Below are 13,073 nucleotides of genomic sequence, written 5' to 3'. Positions count from 1 at the left end.
GGGACCCTGGGTCTGAGCATGTGGCCACAGCAGTCTAGAACCCAGAACTGCTAAGAGGAGAGGGTCAGGGTGGACCCTTCTCACTGGAGTGTCTGAACTCCTGCCTCCTCCAGGTGGCTTTCCCAGATTCATTTGTCTTCTCCTGAGGTCATACCCTCACAACTATGATCTCAGCACTTTGACTCTCACAACCCATACCCTCTGTTGCACTTCCGTTGCGTTCTTGTTGCTCTTTTGCACTTATTATTGGGTAAAGTCAATTGACACAGCCTACTATGCCTTTAGGCTAAAAGAGACAGGGTGGCCTGGTAGAAAGAAAACTGGCCTGGGAGTTAGAGGATCTGGGTTCTAATACGAGCTCCACCACTTGCTGGCTGCCTGACTTCGGGCATGTTGCTTTACTTTTCTTTGCCTCTGTTTTCTCATCTGTAAATTGGGGGTGAAATACCATTTCTCCCTCCTACTTAGACTGTGAGACCCCCCGGTGGGACAAGGACTGTGTCCAACCTGATTATCTTTATCTACCTCAGCACTTAGTATAATGCTTGGCCCATAACCTAACACCTAGCACATAATAAATACCACAGTTATTATTATTATAATGCCAACAGTTGTGTCCCAGTGCCGGTTTGGGCTTGGGGTCTCTGTTGGAGAGCTTCATCATCATCATCATCAATGGCATTTATTGAGCACTTACTATGTCCAGAGCACTATACAAAGAGCTTGAGAGAATACTCGTTGTGGGCAAGGAATGTGTCTACCAACTCTGTTATACTGTAGTCTCCCTAGCAATTAATACAGTGCTCTTCACATAGCCAGCGCTCAAGAAATACGATCGACTGGTTTACTGACTGATTGATTACAATACAACAGAGTTGGCAGACATGTTCTCTGACCATAATGAGCTTACAGTCCAGTGGGGAAGACAGACACTGATATAAATAAATAAGTTACACATACATAAATTCAATGCGGCTGGTGGCCACCCCTGGATGATTATGGATATCTGATTGGGAGACTCCAGCATACCTAACTTGGGACCTATAAATCCTGTGGGCTGTAAATGTCAAACTCTTTGTGGCACCAGTCCCGGTGTTCCTGCGCAGAAGGAGCCTCATCCCTATCCGTCCTCGGGATCAGACCACCCCTGCCCCAAGTGATCCTGATCTGGGAAAGTGTCCTTCCTCAGAATATTGGATGGTCCTCATGTCTGCCGGCCCGCCTCCCGTGCAAAGATCAGGACCTCTCTGAAGGCTGAGGACAAGAAGTTAATCAAAGCATCCATCAATCAGGGACCAGGTCCACTCTCCAAGGACCTACAATTGGCCCCCTCCATTGGCCTGTGTTAGTTTGCCCTGAGGTTTTCTCACCCTGCTCTGGGCTCCAGCCTCATTAGAGAAGGGGTGGCGGGGAGGGAGTCTTGCTCTCAGGCTCCCTGATCCTCTCCACTCTCGCCTCCTCCTGCACCCAGCCCCCCTCCTGTCATCTGCTAGGAGGAGGAGCAGAGAGAAATTCAGAGCTCCAGGAGCGATCAGGCTACCAGGGGGTACTTCCATTCTGCCCCTCCTGGGGCTTAACTCCAACCCCAGTATCTGAGTCCGATGAGATCCGAGCCCAGGGGGGCAATGGGAAAGGTGTCTCCATGCCAATTTAACTGGCTGTAGGCCTCCTTTTTTATTTTTTATGATATTTGTTAAGCACTTACTATGTGCCAGCACTATACTAAGGGGCGGAGTAGAAACAAAAAAAAGTAGTGGTATTTGTTAAGCTCTTACTATGCTCCAAGCATTGTACTAAACACTGAGGTAGATGCAAGATCATCAGGTTGGACTTAGTCCCTGTCCAATGTGGGGGTCCCAGTCTCGATCCCTATTTTACAGATGAGGTAACTGAGGCACAGAGAAGTGAAGTGATTTGCCCAAGGTCACAGAGCGGACAAGTGGTGGAGCTGGGATTAGAACCCAAGTTTTTCTGACTTCCAGGTCAGTGCTTTAAGCATTAGGCCATGCTGCTTCATCCACGAACTTTGCTTTATCAGCATCAGTGTTCTGGTGTTGGATGACCTTCCCGCTCCCCCCCCCCCCCCCGCACCACCCAATTCCTTCATCTACTCCCCCAGTCCATCCTGGCCATCTCCTGGGTCCCAGACTCTCCCGGCTCTCCCTGAGTTTCAGCCTAGCCTGACAGGCCATGAATTGTGCTCCACAGCCATAGTCCTGCGGGGTCGGCCCAGCCCCCCACTCAGCTGGGGGGAGGTCAGCCCCAGGAGAGAAATCCATCATTCTTGTCCTTTGAGCTGGAGGGCACTGCACTGCACCTTGCCCCGGGTGGGTTGGGACATTGTCCCCATGCCGGGTAGCAGCCAATCCACAGTGGGAGGGGACCTCCAGGAGAAGGCGGAGGAGAATGAGGAGGGGTCGGGCTGACCCTCCTTGTCCAGAGCCCTGGGGGGGAGGTCACGGCCCATAGGCTCGGCAGAGGAGGGGACCCCAGTGTCCGGCCCCAGGAATCGCCAGGCTGGGCTGAGCCCGGGGCAATGCAGATGCTATCGTGGTGAGCTAAGTGGATCTGAAGGGAGAGATAATGAAATCTGTTATTCATAACATATTATTATGGTATTACTGAGTGCCGAGCACTGGACTAAGTGTTGGGAGAGTACAATTGGTAGATACAATCTCCTTCCGCATCCCCTAGGGTCTTGGGTCTCCTTTGCAGCAGGAGGATTCAGGGTTAGAGGCAGGGGTGGAAAAAGAACTTCCAGGCATAAAGTTGGAGACATAGAATGGGTGGAGTAGTCCCTCCTTCTGGATTGTAAAATCCCCGTAGGTGGCCAGCTTCGGAAGCAGAATGGCCAATTGGAAAGAGCACAGACCTGGGAGTCAGAATACCTGGATTCTCAACCGCACTCTGCCACTTGCCTGCTCTGTGACCTCAGTTTCCTTATCTGTCAATACTTGTTCTCCCTCCTACTTAGACTGTGAGCCTCATGTGGAAGAGGAACTGTGTCCAACCTGATTAACTTCAATCTATTGTGGCACTTAGAATTGTGCTTGACCCATAGTAGTTGCTTAACAAATGAATATTATTATTATTATATCACAGTGGGCAGGGAATGTGTCCATTATATTGTTATATTGTTCTCTTCCAGGTGCTTAGTACAGTGCTCTGCACACAGTAAGTGCTCAACAAATAGCTCTGATTAATTGATCAATTGATTTCCGGGAAATTATTGGGGGTGGGGCATCAAACAGTTCAGGGAATGGAAGGGGAGTCCGGGAGCCTCTGACCGACCTGGGTACTTGAGTTGAAAATACAGCCCAGCTATTAAAGTAGATTGTCTGATCGTTCAGAATCTCCCTCCTGCCACCTCCAGCAGCCTCTAAAATTGAGATCTCTAAGACTGTCCCACTTTATGGCCCTGTCAGCTCTGGAGGCAGCTCTATCCAGTCAGAACTGAAGCTACCTAGGTGTCAGATAAACTTTTAATTTTCCCTCTTAATAAAAATTGATGTGCTTTTAAATTGCTTTCCCCGAAATTTATCCGACCGCTGTGGTCATCTCTCCTCCGTGTGGCTTTGGGTCGCTCTCGACGTCCAAGGTCCTGGAGCGGAGACTCCAGGGGTGGGGAAGGATTCTCCACTGACGATAAGATCTAGCCTGCTTGGGAGGCCCCAGAGAGGGGTAAGGACTTGTCCAAGGATGCTCAGCATGAGGGGAGAGGAATCCAGGTATCCTGGAGCCCAGGCTGGTGCTTCAGGCTGATTATTCTGTCTCTGGAAGGGCCTAGCCCATCAATTAATCATTCAGTGGTATTTACTGAGTGCTTACTCTGTGCAGAGCTCGGTACTAAGCATTTAGTACAACAGAATTGGTAGACACATTCCCTGTCCATAAGGAGCTTAGAGGTTAGAGTTCATTCGTTGCTTCGGAGAAGAAGGGGTACAACAAACAGGCCAGAGTCTTGGGCTCCAGCACCCCCCAACTCCGGACCTGCCACCTGCTTTGGCTACCAGGGGGTGCCTGTCTCATGACGCATCAGCACCAGCATCTGTGTTCTTGGTGCTATTCAGGCTTCCTGACCAGGCAGCCAGATGACAAAAACAATAATGATGATAATGATAACAATAATAACAATTCCTTGTCTTTATAGAGCGTTTTTGTCTTTCCAGAGTGTTAGCACAACGAGAACCTCATTTTGATAAATCCCATAATCATTCTTGATAATCACGCTGGCCTGGCGTACAGAACATGGGCCTGGGAGTCAGTAGACCTGGGTTCGCTTGCCCGATCTCCCGCTTGCCTGCTGTTTGAGTTTGGGCAAGACACTTTTCGCTGTGCTTCAGTTACCACATGTGTAAAATGGAGATTAAGAGTGTGAGCCCCATGTGGGATATGGATTGTGTCCGACTTGATTAGCTTGACTCTACCCCTGCACTTAGTATAGTGCCTGGCAAATAGGAATCTGGTTGATTCTGCTATCCTCCCTTTGGCTTTCAAAAGGTCACTTTGGGATTTTATTTTCTCATTTCCCTGCTGTTCTCCTTTTCCTTGACCCCCTACCCAGGTTGCTTGCCCCAAGTTCTCAGCCCTCCCCCCACGGAGAGGGCCTCTCCCCCATCAGCTGAGAGTTTGTTGCCCTGAGTTCTCAAGTAGGCTCTGCCTCTATCATGCTGTTTGACCCTGGGGAAGCCTCTCAACCTCTCTGGGTATGGTGTATTCCATCTGTTCAGTGGGCTGAGAGTAAAAGAAGAAAAGTCATCCCCGCCTACCCTGTTGTTTCCCTTTCTCCACTCCCTCTGCATCCCCCGAGGAGGGAGGGAGGGTTGGAAAATGAGGCCATGAGGTCCAGGAGTACTCAGAGAGAACAGTCCTGGGGGAGAGCTGGGCCCCCGGCCTGATCATGATGAGGAAGTGACTCTCCCCACCAAACACTGACATGTGCACAAACCCCTTTCTCATTCATCTGCATACATTTGTGTACCCATAAGTCTCCACCCTAAAACCTGCTCTTTCCCTCCATCCACACAGAGCTCCTTCACACACCCAACCTCTCTCCTAATCATACCCCCACTTGTTCACAAACACAACCTCTTCCATCCAGTTGCCACCACCCCCACCAACCCACCCCCAGCTGGCTCCGTCCAGGAGAACCTCGTCCATAGGCCCCCCACCCCTCTACTCAGCTCCCTCTATGTCCATTTCCTCACGGGGAGCTCTCAGAGGTCATTGCCTCCCCTCCCCAAATCCTCAGCACCACTCCAAGCCATTTCCAGAGGGAATTCTGGGTAAGATATCTCCTTCCCCACTGGTGGGGGACAGGGGTTGGGGAAGGCAGCCCTCTCGGGGGATCAGATCTGTCTTGGTAATTAAATAGAAAGCTCAGGTTGCCATGGCTTCAGGAAAAGGGGAAAAAACCCCAGAGTGGAGTTGGCGTACCTGCAGGGAGGTGCCAGATTCCCACCAGAGCCAAGACGGCTGACCTGGGCATTGCCCCCCCACCAAACCCCAACCCCAAGAGGAGTGTGGGTGGTGCCTGCTATGAATGCCCCCTCCCCTCCACCCTGCAGCATCCCGCCTCCCTCTCTGGGGCAGTGGTTGGGGCAGGTGCAGAAGGAATTGGTTTGGAGGGCAGAGAGGCAGCGTGCCCACTGGACTGACTGCTTCTCTTAATTCTCTTCCTCACCCGGCCATTTCTTTGGAGAGTGACTCTTAGTTTGAAGGCAGATGTGATGGAACCTGGGGGCGGAAGGGTCCACAGGGAAGGCCTGAGGAAACCAGAGCTGACTGGCCACTGAACACTCCCCCTCCCTTCCTTAACTACCCCGCCTCCCCTGCCACCGCGGCCCCCCCTGTCCCCCCCCAGCGAGAGCCCCACAGGAAGTGACTTTGGCAGTTGTATCCACCCACCTGGACCAAATGGCTACTCACCCTGGATGAGTGAGGGGAGAGACAAAGGATTCGTTCAGCTCTACTCCCCGGGGCTGGTGGGATGGGAAGCTGAGGCAGAGGCTCGGTGTGAGCAAAAGTCTCTCGGCTTGAAAGATTGAGGCGCAAGTGCTTCGCTGAGCTCCCAGCCTCAGGCTCTCCTCCTCCATCTAGGCTGCACGCTGCTGCACAGATCGTCTTTCTGAAGCATCGCTCAGCCCACGTCTCTCCTTTTTTCCAAACCCTCCACTGGCTCCCTGTGTCTCTTTGCATTAAACAAAAACTCCTCGCCATCGACTTCAAGGCTCTCCACCATCTGGCCCCACCTTCCTTATCTGCTCTCTTCTCCGGCTCGTCCCCAATTAGCTGCTTCCCCTCATCTCAAGCCAACCTTTAATCTGTACCTCACTCACCAGCTCTCCCACCTCCACCCCCTTGCTCATGTTGTTCCCCTGGCATGGAACTCTCCTCCCTGCCCCTATCAGTCAGACCCCCAGCTCTCCTCACATTCCAATCCCTTCTAAAATCCCATCTCCTCCCCCAAGCTTTTTCCTGGTTAAATTCCCAGAACCCTGAGCCATATCAGTCAATGGTATTTACTGAACACTTGGTGGAGCAGAGCACTGTAGTAAGCACTTGGGAGAGTTCAATAATCATCCCTTCAGCCAATTCTAGTAGTTATAAACTTATTTACACCCTCCTTAGCGCGCGCGCACACACACACACACACACACACACACACACATATGGACACCTTGACATCCAGAGGCCAGAGTTCATCCCGGGTATGGGCATCTTGTGGTGGGTTGAACCTGAGTCCCAGAGCTCCCAGCCCACTACATGTTACTGCTATTACTGCTAGTATGACTATTACAACTACTACTCATGACTACTATTACCTGTTCAGGGAGATTCAACCCTAGTAGAAGGAAGGATTCTGTGCAGCATCCAATCATGCAAATCTTCTGAAACAAAGGGCAGGCACCTAGGTGTCCTGCATGGTTCAGGCCTAAACCTGCCTGGAGGCAGCGGAAGGGACCAGATGACCCCTTAAGATCCCTTCCAGCTCAAGGATTCTAGGATTCCATCTGCTCCCATCCTGGACCCTCCCGACCCCTTCTTATCCCTTCTTCACCCTGATCATGTCTGTCCTGGGCCAGGCCCCAGGGGTTGCTGGGTTAATGTCGATTGGGGGTGAGAGCCTGCCCCATCCTCTTCCTCACACCCTGTTCCCCACTTCCCACCCACTCCCCTAAGGAACTCCTTGAGCCCCTCTCCTTGAGGCATGAGACAGGTGAAGGCGGAACCCTCCAGTTGCCTGCGATAGGGCAGGGGAGGAACGAGAGGTGAGGGACAGACACCTCGGCACACCTTAGCTCTCAGAGATCAGAGTTCAACCCAGGGCTGGGTGCCTTGTGGTGGGTTGAACTTAAGCCCCCACAACTCCTAGCCCCCAGCAGTCCCCATTCCAGCTGCTCCAGATGAGAACTCCCAGAGCACTTGGTATCTCAGGCACTTAGGGCTTCGTGGCCCAGCTTGGGGCCAGGCATCAACCGTGCTTTACCATGTTGCCTGTCTCGCCTCCGACCTCTAGCCCACGTCCTGCCTTAGGCCTGGAATGCCTTCCCTCCTCAAATAGGACAATTACTCTACCCACCTTCAAAGTCTTATTGAAGGCCCATCTCCCCCAAGAGTCCTTCCCTACACCCCCCTTTCCTCTTCTCCCACTCCCTTCTGCGTCACCCTGACTTGATCCCTTTATTCATCCCTCTTCCCAGTCCCACAGTACTTATGTACAATTCTGTAATTTTATTTATTTCTATTAACGTCCCCCCAGTACTTATGTACAATTCTGTAATTTTATTTATTTCTATTAACATCTCCCCTTCTAGACCGTAAGCTCATTGTGGGTCAGGAATATGTCAATTATAATGTTTTGTGAAATAATAATAATAATTATAATGTTAAGATTTATTAAGCGTTTACTATGTGCTGAGCACTGTTCTAAGCTCTGGGGTAGATACAGGATAATCAGGTTGTCCCACATGAGGCTCACAGTCTTAATCCCCATTTTACAGATGAGGTCACTGAGCCACCGAGAAGTTAACTGACTTGCCCAAAGTCACACAGCTGACAACTGGAAGAGCCGGGATTAGAACCCATGTCCTCTGACACCCAAACCCGGACTCTTGCCACTAAACCACTCTGCTTCTCTACTGTCCCAAGCGCTTAGTACAGTACCCTGCATAAAGTAAGCACTCAATAAATAGATTGACTGACAGGCAGGTGGTTGGTAAGACAGGCGGCTGTCCAGCTGGCTCTTTCCACCCCAGCTGGGTCTGACAGCAGAGCGCTTCTCTTCGCCCCACCTCCCCGCCCCCCTCAGGAGGCTGGAATCTAATTTACCGCAGATTAAGGCTACCCTCCTACTGGGGCGGGTCTTGGACTAGGCCATTATTTGCTCGCCAGCTATTTGTCAAGCGCTTACTATGTGCCAGGCATTGAACTAAGATCAGGTTGGACTCAGTCCCTGTCCCACGTGGGGCTCCCATTTTCGATCCCCATTTTACAGATGCAGTAACTGAGGTCCAGCCAAGTGAAGCGATTTGGCCACAGCAGACTAGTGGCAGAGTCGGGATTAGAACCCATGGGCCTTCTGACTTCCAGGTTCGGGATCTATCCACTAGGCCTTGTTGCTTCTCCACGTGCCTTCCCTCTCCTGGCGCCAGGGAAAATTTAGGGGGGCCAGCCTAGACCAGGAAGCTAGCACTCCAGGTCAGGGGAGGGGTGGGAGGAGGGGGAAAGGAGGCAAAAGGGAGAGGAGGCGAGGCAGGGGCTGGGAGCATATCCATCAGCCAGCTCTGGCATTATATACCTTCTCTTCATCCTCAGCACTGGTGTATATGTGTTTATTCAGTTGTGCTTTGAATCATTTATCTTGGTGGTTCTGTAAATATCTATCTCTCCAATTTGAGTGTAAGCTTCTTGTGGTCTGGGAATATGTCACTTGCTTATCAGTCAGTCATTCGTATCTATTGAACGCTTACTGTGTGCAGAGCACTGTACTAAGTGCTTGGGAGAGTACAATATAACAATAACAAAGAGCTTTTAGTCTAGAGGACTGGTGGGTTTGTACTTCCCAATGGATGCTCAATAAATACAATTTCTACTACAACTGTTTGTTCCTCTAGGTTGCAAGCTCCCTGTGGGCAGGGAACCTATCGACTCTGCTATACTGTACTCTCCCAAGCACTTAGTATAATGCTCTGCAGACATTAAGAGCTCAATAAATACCATCTGTTGATTGATAACGGTATTTGTTAAGCACTTACTTTGTGTCAAGCACGTGCTAGCGTAGATGCAAGCTAATTAAGGTGGACACAGTCCCTGTCCCACATAATAATAATAATTATGATAGTTGTTATGCACTTACTCTGTGCCGAGCATCCCCCTGTTCGACCCAGGGCTCTCACTCAGCCGACAGACCACACTCCCATGAGCAATAAATGACTACTTGCCTTTGTCCTCCCCTAACTTGTCGTCACCTAGGTGCACACACACAACCACACCCCCCGAACCCGGCTGCAGGCTTTGTTCCTCTCCCGGAGCCCCTCCCCATCCCCTCTCTCCTTCCCCCCGCTTGGCTCCTAGGCCCCCCGAGCTTCCCACTTTCAGCTCTGTCTGCAAACGTCTCCGAGCCGCCGCCACCGCCCCCATCCCCTCTCGCCGCTATTATCTGCCTACGGGTGGGCGTGGGGAAACACGGCAGAGAGACGGTGGGGGTGCAGGAGGCTCCCGCCCTGCCTCCCACCCCAGTGCTATGGGAACTGGCCGGCACCAGGCTTCTTTACCTCTTAATTCTACGCCCGTGACGGTTCCGGGCCTGCAACACTAGGTAGAGGGAAGGGGGAGAGGAGGAGGAAGGAGAGAAAGAGAGAAAGAGGGAGTGTCTGTTTTGCAGGGAGTTTAACCCGCCCGGATTTCTCCAGTCCTCCCAGAAACTCGGCCGCCCCATCCCTCAACTTCCCATTTTACAGATCAGTACACCTAGGGCAGGGTAGAGTAGGGTGGGATAGAGTAAGGAGGAATGGGATAGAGTAAGGAGGAATGGGATAGGGTAGAGTAGGAAGGCCTAGGGTAGAATGGGGTGGGGAAGAGTGCCCCGGCTCCCTACTTGAGCGTTTTGGTATTTGAATTGACAGGTCCTGTCGCCAATCCCCTGCCTCCGCACAGAATCGAGGCAAACAGCCCTGATAAAAGGCGGTTTTCCTTCCCCTTTGCTCCTTCCCCCTACGTCTCCCCCAGGTGCTGTTCCAGAACAGAGAAGCACTCCAGCTCCGCGCCAAGAGGGCAGCAGGACAAAAGAAATCAGGCAACTGAGATGGAACGAAGCTGGTCGAGTGAGGAAAGACGACGATTGGGAGAGCGAGCCAGAAGGGAGCGGGATGGTGGTGCTTGCCTTCCCCAGGCTGCAGGAAGGTCTGGGTGTGTGAGGAGAAGGGGCAAGAGAGTTGGGGGTAGGGGACTTGGGCGGGGAAAGGGGATTGGGGCCACACTGTAGGTCCTCGGTCCGCAAACGGGTGCCTCGTAGAAGGGTCACGGGATTTGGGGGGTCGGGACGTTCTGCAGGTCGGTGACTTCAACCTTCCTTCCCTCCCACCCGCACAGTGGATGCCGCGAGTGTGTCGAGAACGGACCCCCTACTGAGCTAGACAGCTTGTACACAGGGCAAGAAATCAAACGTTTAGAAGAAAAGAAATCAGGCGGTGGGGGGAGAGCACCCAAAATAGAAGAGTGAAGACTCGAGCAGCGGGATTTCTTTCTTTTTTTAATGGTATTTGTTAAGCACTTACTATGTGCCGGACACTGGACTAAGCAGTGGGGTACATACAAGATAATCAGGCTGGATGCAATTCATGTGCCACATGGAGCTCACAGTCTTAATTCCCATTTTACAGGTGAGGGAACTGAGGCACAGAGAAGTGAGGTGACTTGTTCAAGGTCACACAGCGGGCAAGTGGCCGAGCAGGGATTAGAACGCAGGTCCTCTGAGTCCCAGGCCCGTGTTCTATCCACTAGGCCTTGCTGCTTCTCTTGCTTTCCCTCCTGCCAGCCTTCTGCAGGACTCTGCTGTCCTCGTTTTTTGAACCTGTTCCCATCTCCCTGGGCTGCCCGAAGGAGGGAGGGGTGGGGTTGTTGCCGACTTGTTCATCCCAAGCGCTTAGTACAGTGCTCTGCACATAGTAAGCGCTCAATAAATACTATTGAATGAAATAAATACTATTGAATGAGTCCCCCGGCCCCTTTTTTCCTCTCCAGAATCAGTAGAGATCAAGACCTGGCAGCTGTTCTAAAATCTCTACACCCTCCACATTCCTGGAACCCCTTCCCATCCCACACCCATCCTTGGTGGAGGAGCGTACCATATTTTCTTGCCTATAAACCGCTTCTTGGAGTCTCGAGTTCCCAATCTGAGCTCCGAGGCTGGTGACAAATCCACCCTTGCAGAGAAATAAGTGGCAGCGGGGGTCTCGCTGCGGGGGGGAGGAGGGAATGAAGAGTGAAAGGAGGGCGTTGGGACGGGCTCCGGAAGCCTGCTCTGCCGCCCTCCCCCAGGGCAAAGGGCGGGAGGCGGCCTCTGCCAGGTCAAAGTCGGGGAGACTTAGGTCGGGGGGATCAGGCCCTAACGTCTCCGTCTGTCCGGCTGGGTCTGGGTTACCATGGAGCCCGTTGCCTCGGCAACCAGCCGCCAGGCCTCTTTCACACCTGTCCTGAACGCTGCCAGTCCCGCATCCCCGGAAAAGGGATGGAACGGAAATACTTCCTCTGCTTGGTTGCCTGTCCGTCTGCCCTGGCCTCGGAGGCCGGTCGGTCGCCTCGTCCGGTCTGGCCCTTCTTCTTAATCACCTCCCCTCGACCCCCACCAGACCCCCCAGATCCTGCCTCTCCCCTCCAGCTCTGACAACTTCAGAACGGCGGGGAAGGGGAGAAGGTTGGAGGAATTGGAGCGAGGAGTACAGGAGAGGAGAGTGGGATTGCACGGCTTGGAGGAGGGAAGGATGAGAGGCGAAGAAAGCATCCCTGATGACGAGGGAGGGGTTCCCCATGCCGAGAAGGTCAGATCGCTGTTCCCCATCCTCTACAGGAGCTCAGTAAGAGGAAGAGGGGCTGGGGTTGGCGGGGGGGGGGGGGTCTTCGACAGTAGCGAAAGGAATAGAGGTTAAACAGCTAGGATTTCCGTGTGAATCACCTAATCAGTCATATTTATTGAGTGCTTACTGCGTGCGGAGCACTCTACCAAGCACTTGGGAGGTTGGTGCCCACAATGAGCTCACAGTTTAGAGGAGAGGTTCCCGGATCGGGGACAGGAAGGAGACGCCGGGGTCTCCTCTCCTGTCCTAGTGAAGACAAGGGAGACGTCCTGGCTCTGGCCTGGAATGCCCTCCCTCCTCATATCCGAAAGGAAATTACTCTCCCCGGCTTCAAAGCCTTATTGAAGGCCCATCTCCTCCAAGAGGCCTTCCCTGATTAAACCCTCCTTTCCTCTTCTCCCACCCCCTTCTACGTCGCCCTGACTTGCTCCCTTTACTTATCCTCCTTCCCAGCCCCATAACGTTTAAGTACACATCTGTAATTTATTTCTATTAGTATCCACTTCCCCCTCTAGACTGTAAGCTCGTTGTGGGCAGGGAATGTGTCCGTTTATTGTTCTATTGTGCTCTCCCAAGCGCTTAGTACAGTGTTCCGCACACAGTAAGCCCTCCATAAATACGATTGAGTGAGTGAGTGAATGAATGAAAAAAGCGACATGGGCCCCCACCTTGGCTCAGACACAGGCCGGCCCGGAGGCAGGGGGATGGATGAGATGATGCCTAGGTATCGAGGGAGCTGGGAGAGAGCAGTCGGGCTCCCAAAACGGGCTACCCTCTGCCTTCAGCCCCGCGCCAGCCGCCGGCGGGAAGAGAAATCTGCATTTAAATGGGGCTATTTAAAGGCTACGATGTTGCGAGTGTCTGGGAGAATCAATTTTCTAAGTGGGAGGGTAAGGTGCGATTTGATATATTACCGGGCTTCGGTTAAAGAGGAGCCTCGCCGAGGGAGGGGGGACGGAACAAGGAGCTCCCCTCTCCCCTCGGCCCCTTCCCCTC

General features: G+C 52.5%; 1 long non-coding RNA gene across 1 annotated transcript in view; it reads right to left on the bottom strand.

The window, feature by feature from the left end:
- Positions 1-6,091, bottom strand: part of LOC114817318 — a 79,609-nt gene extending 73,518 nt beyond the window's left edge. Inside the window, exon 1 of the long non-coding RNA XR_003765178.2 lies at positions 5,929-6,091. This is a non-coding gene — a long non-coding RNA (uncharacterized LOC114817318). The remainder of the gene's footprint in view (positions 1-5,928) is intronic.
- Positions 6,092-13,073: the final 6,982 nt, after the last annotated feature.

Source organism: Ornithorhynchus anatinus, chromosome 16 (genome assembly GCF_004115215.2).
Source record: "Ornithorhynchus anatinus isolate Pmale09 chromosome 16, mOrnAna1.pri.v4, whole genome shotgun sequence".
NCBI lineage: Eukaryota > Metazoa > Chordata > Mammalia > Monotremata > Ornithorhynchidae > Ornithorhynchus > Ornithorhynchus anatinus.
The sequence above is the reverse complement of the archived record's forward strand: the minus strand, read 5'-3'. Positions and strand labels throughout refer to the sequence as shown.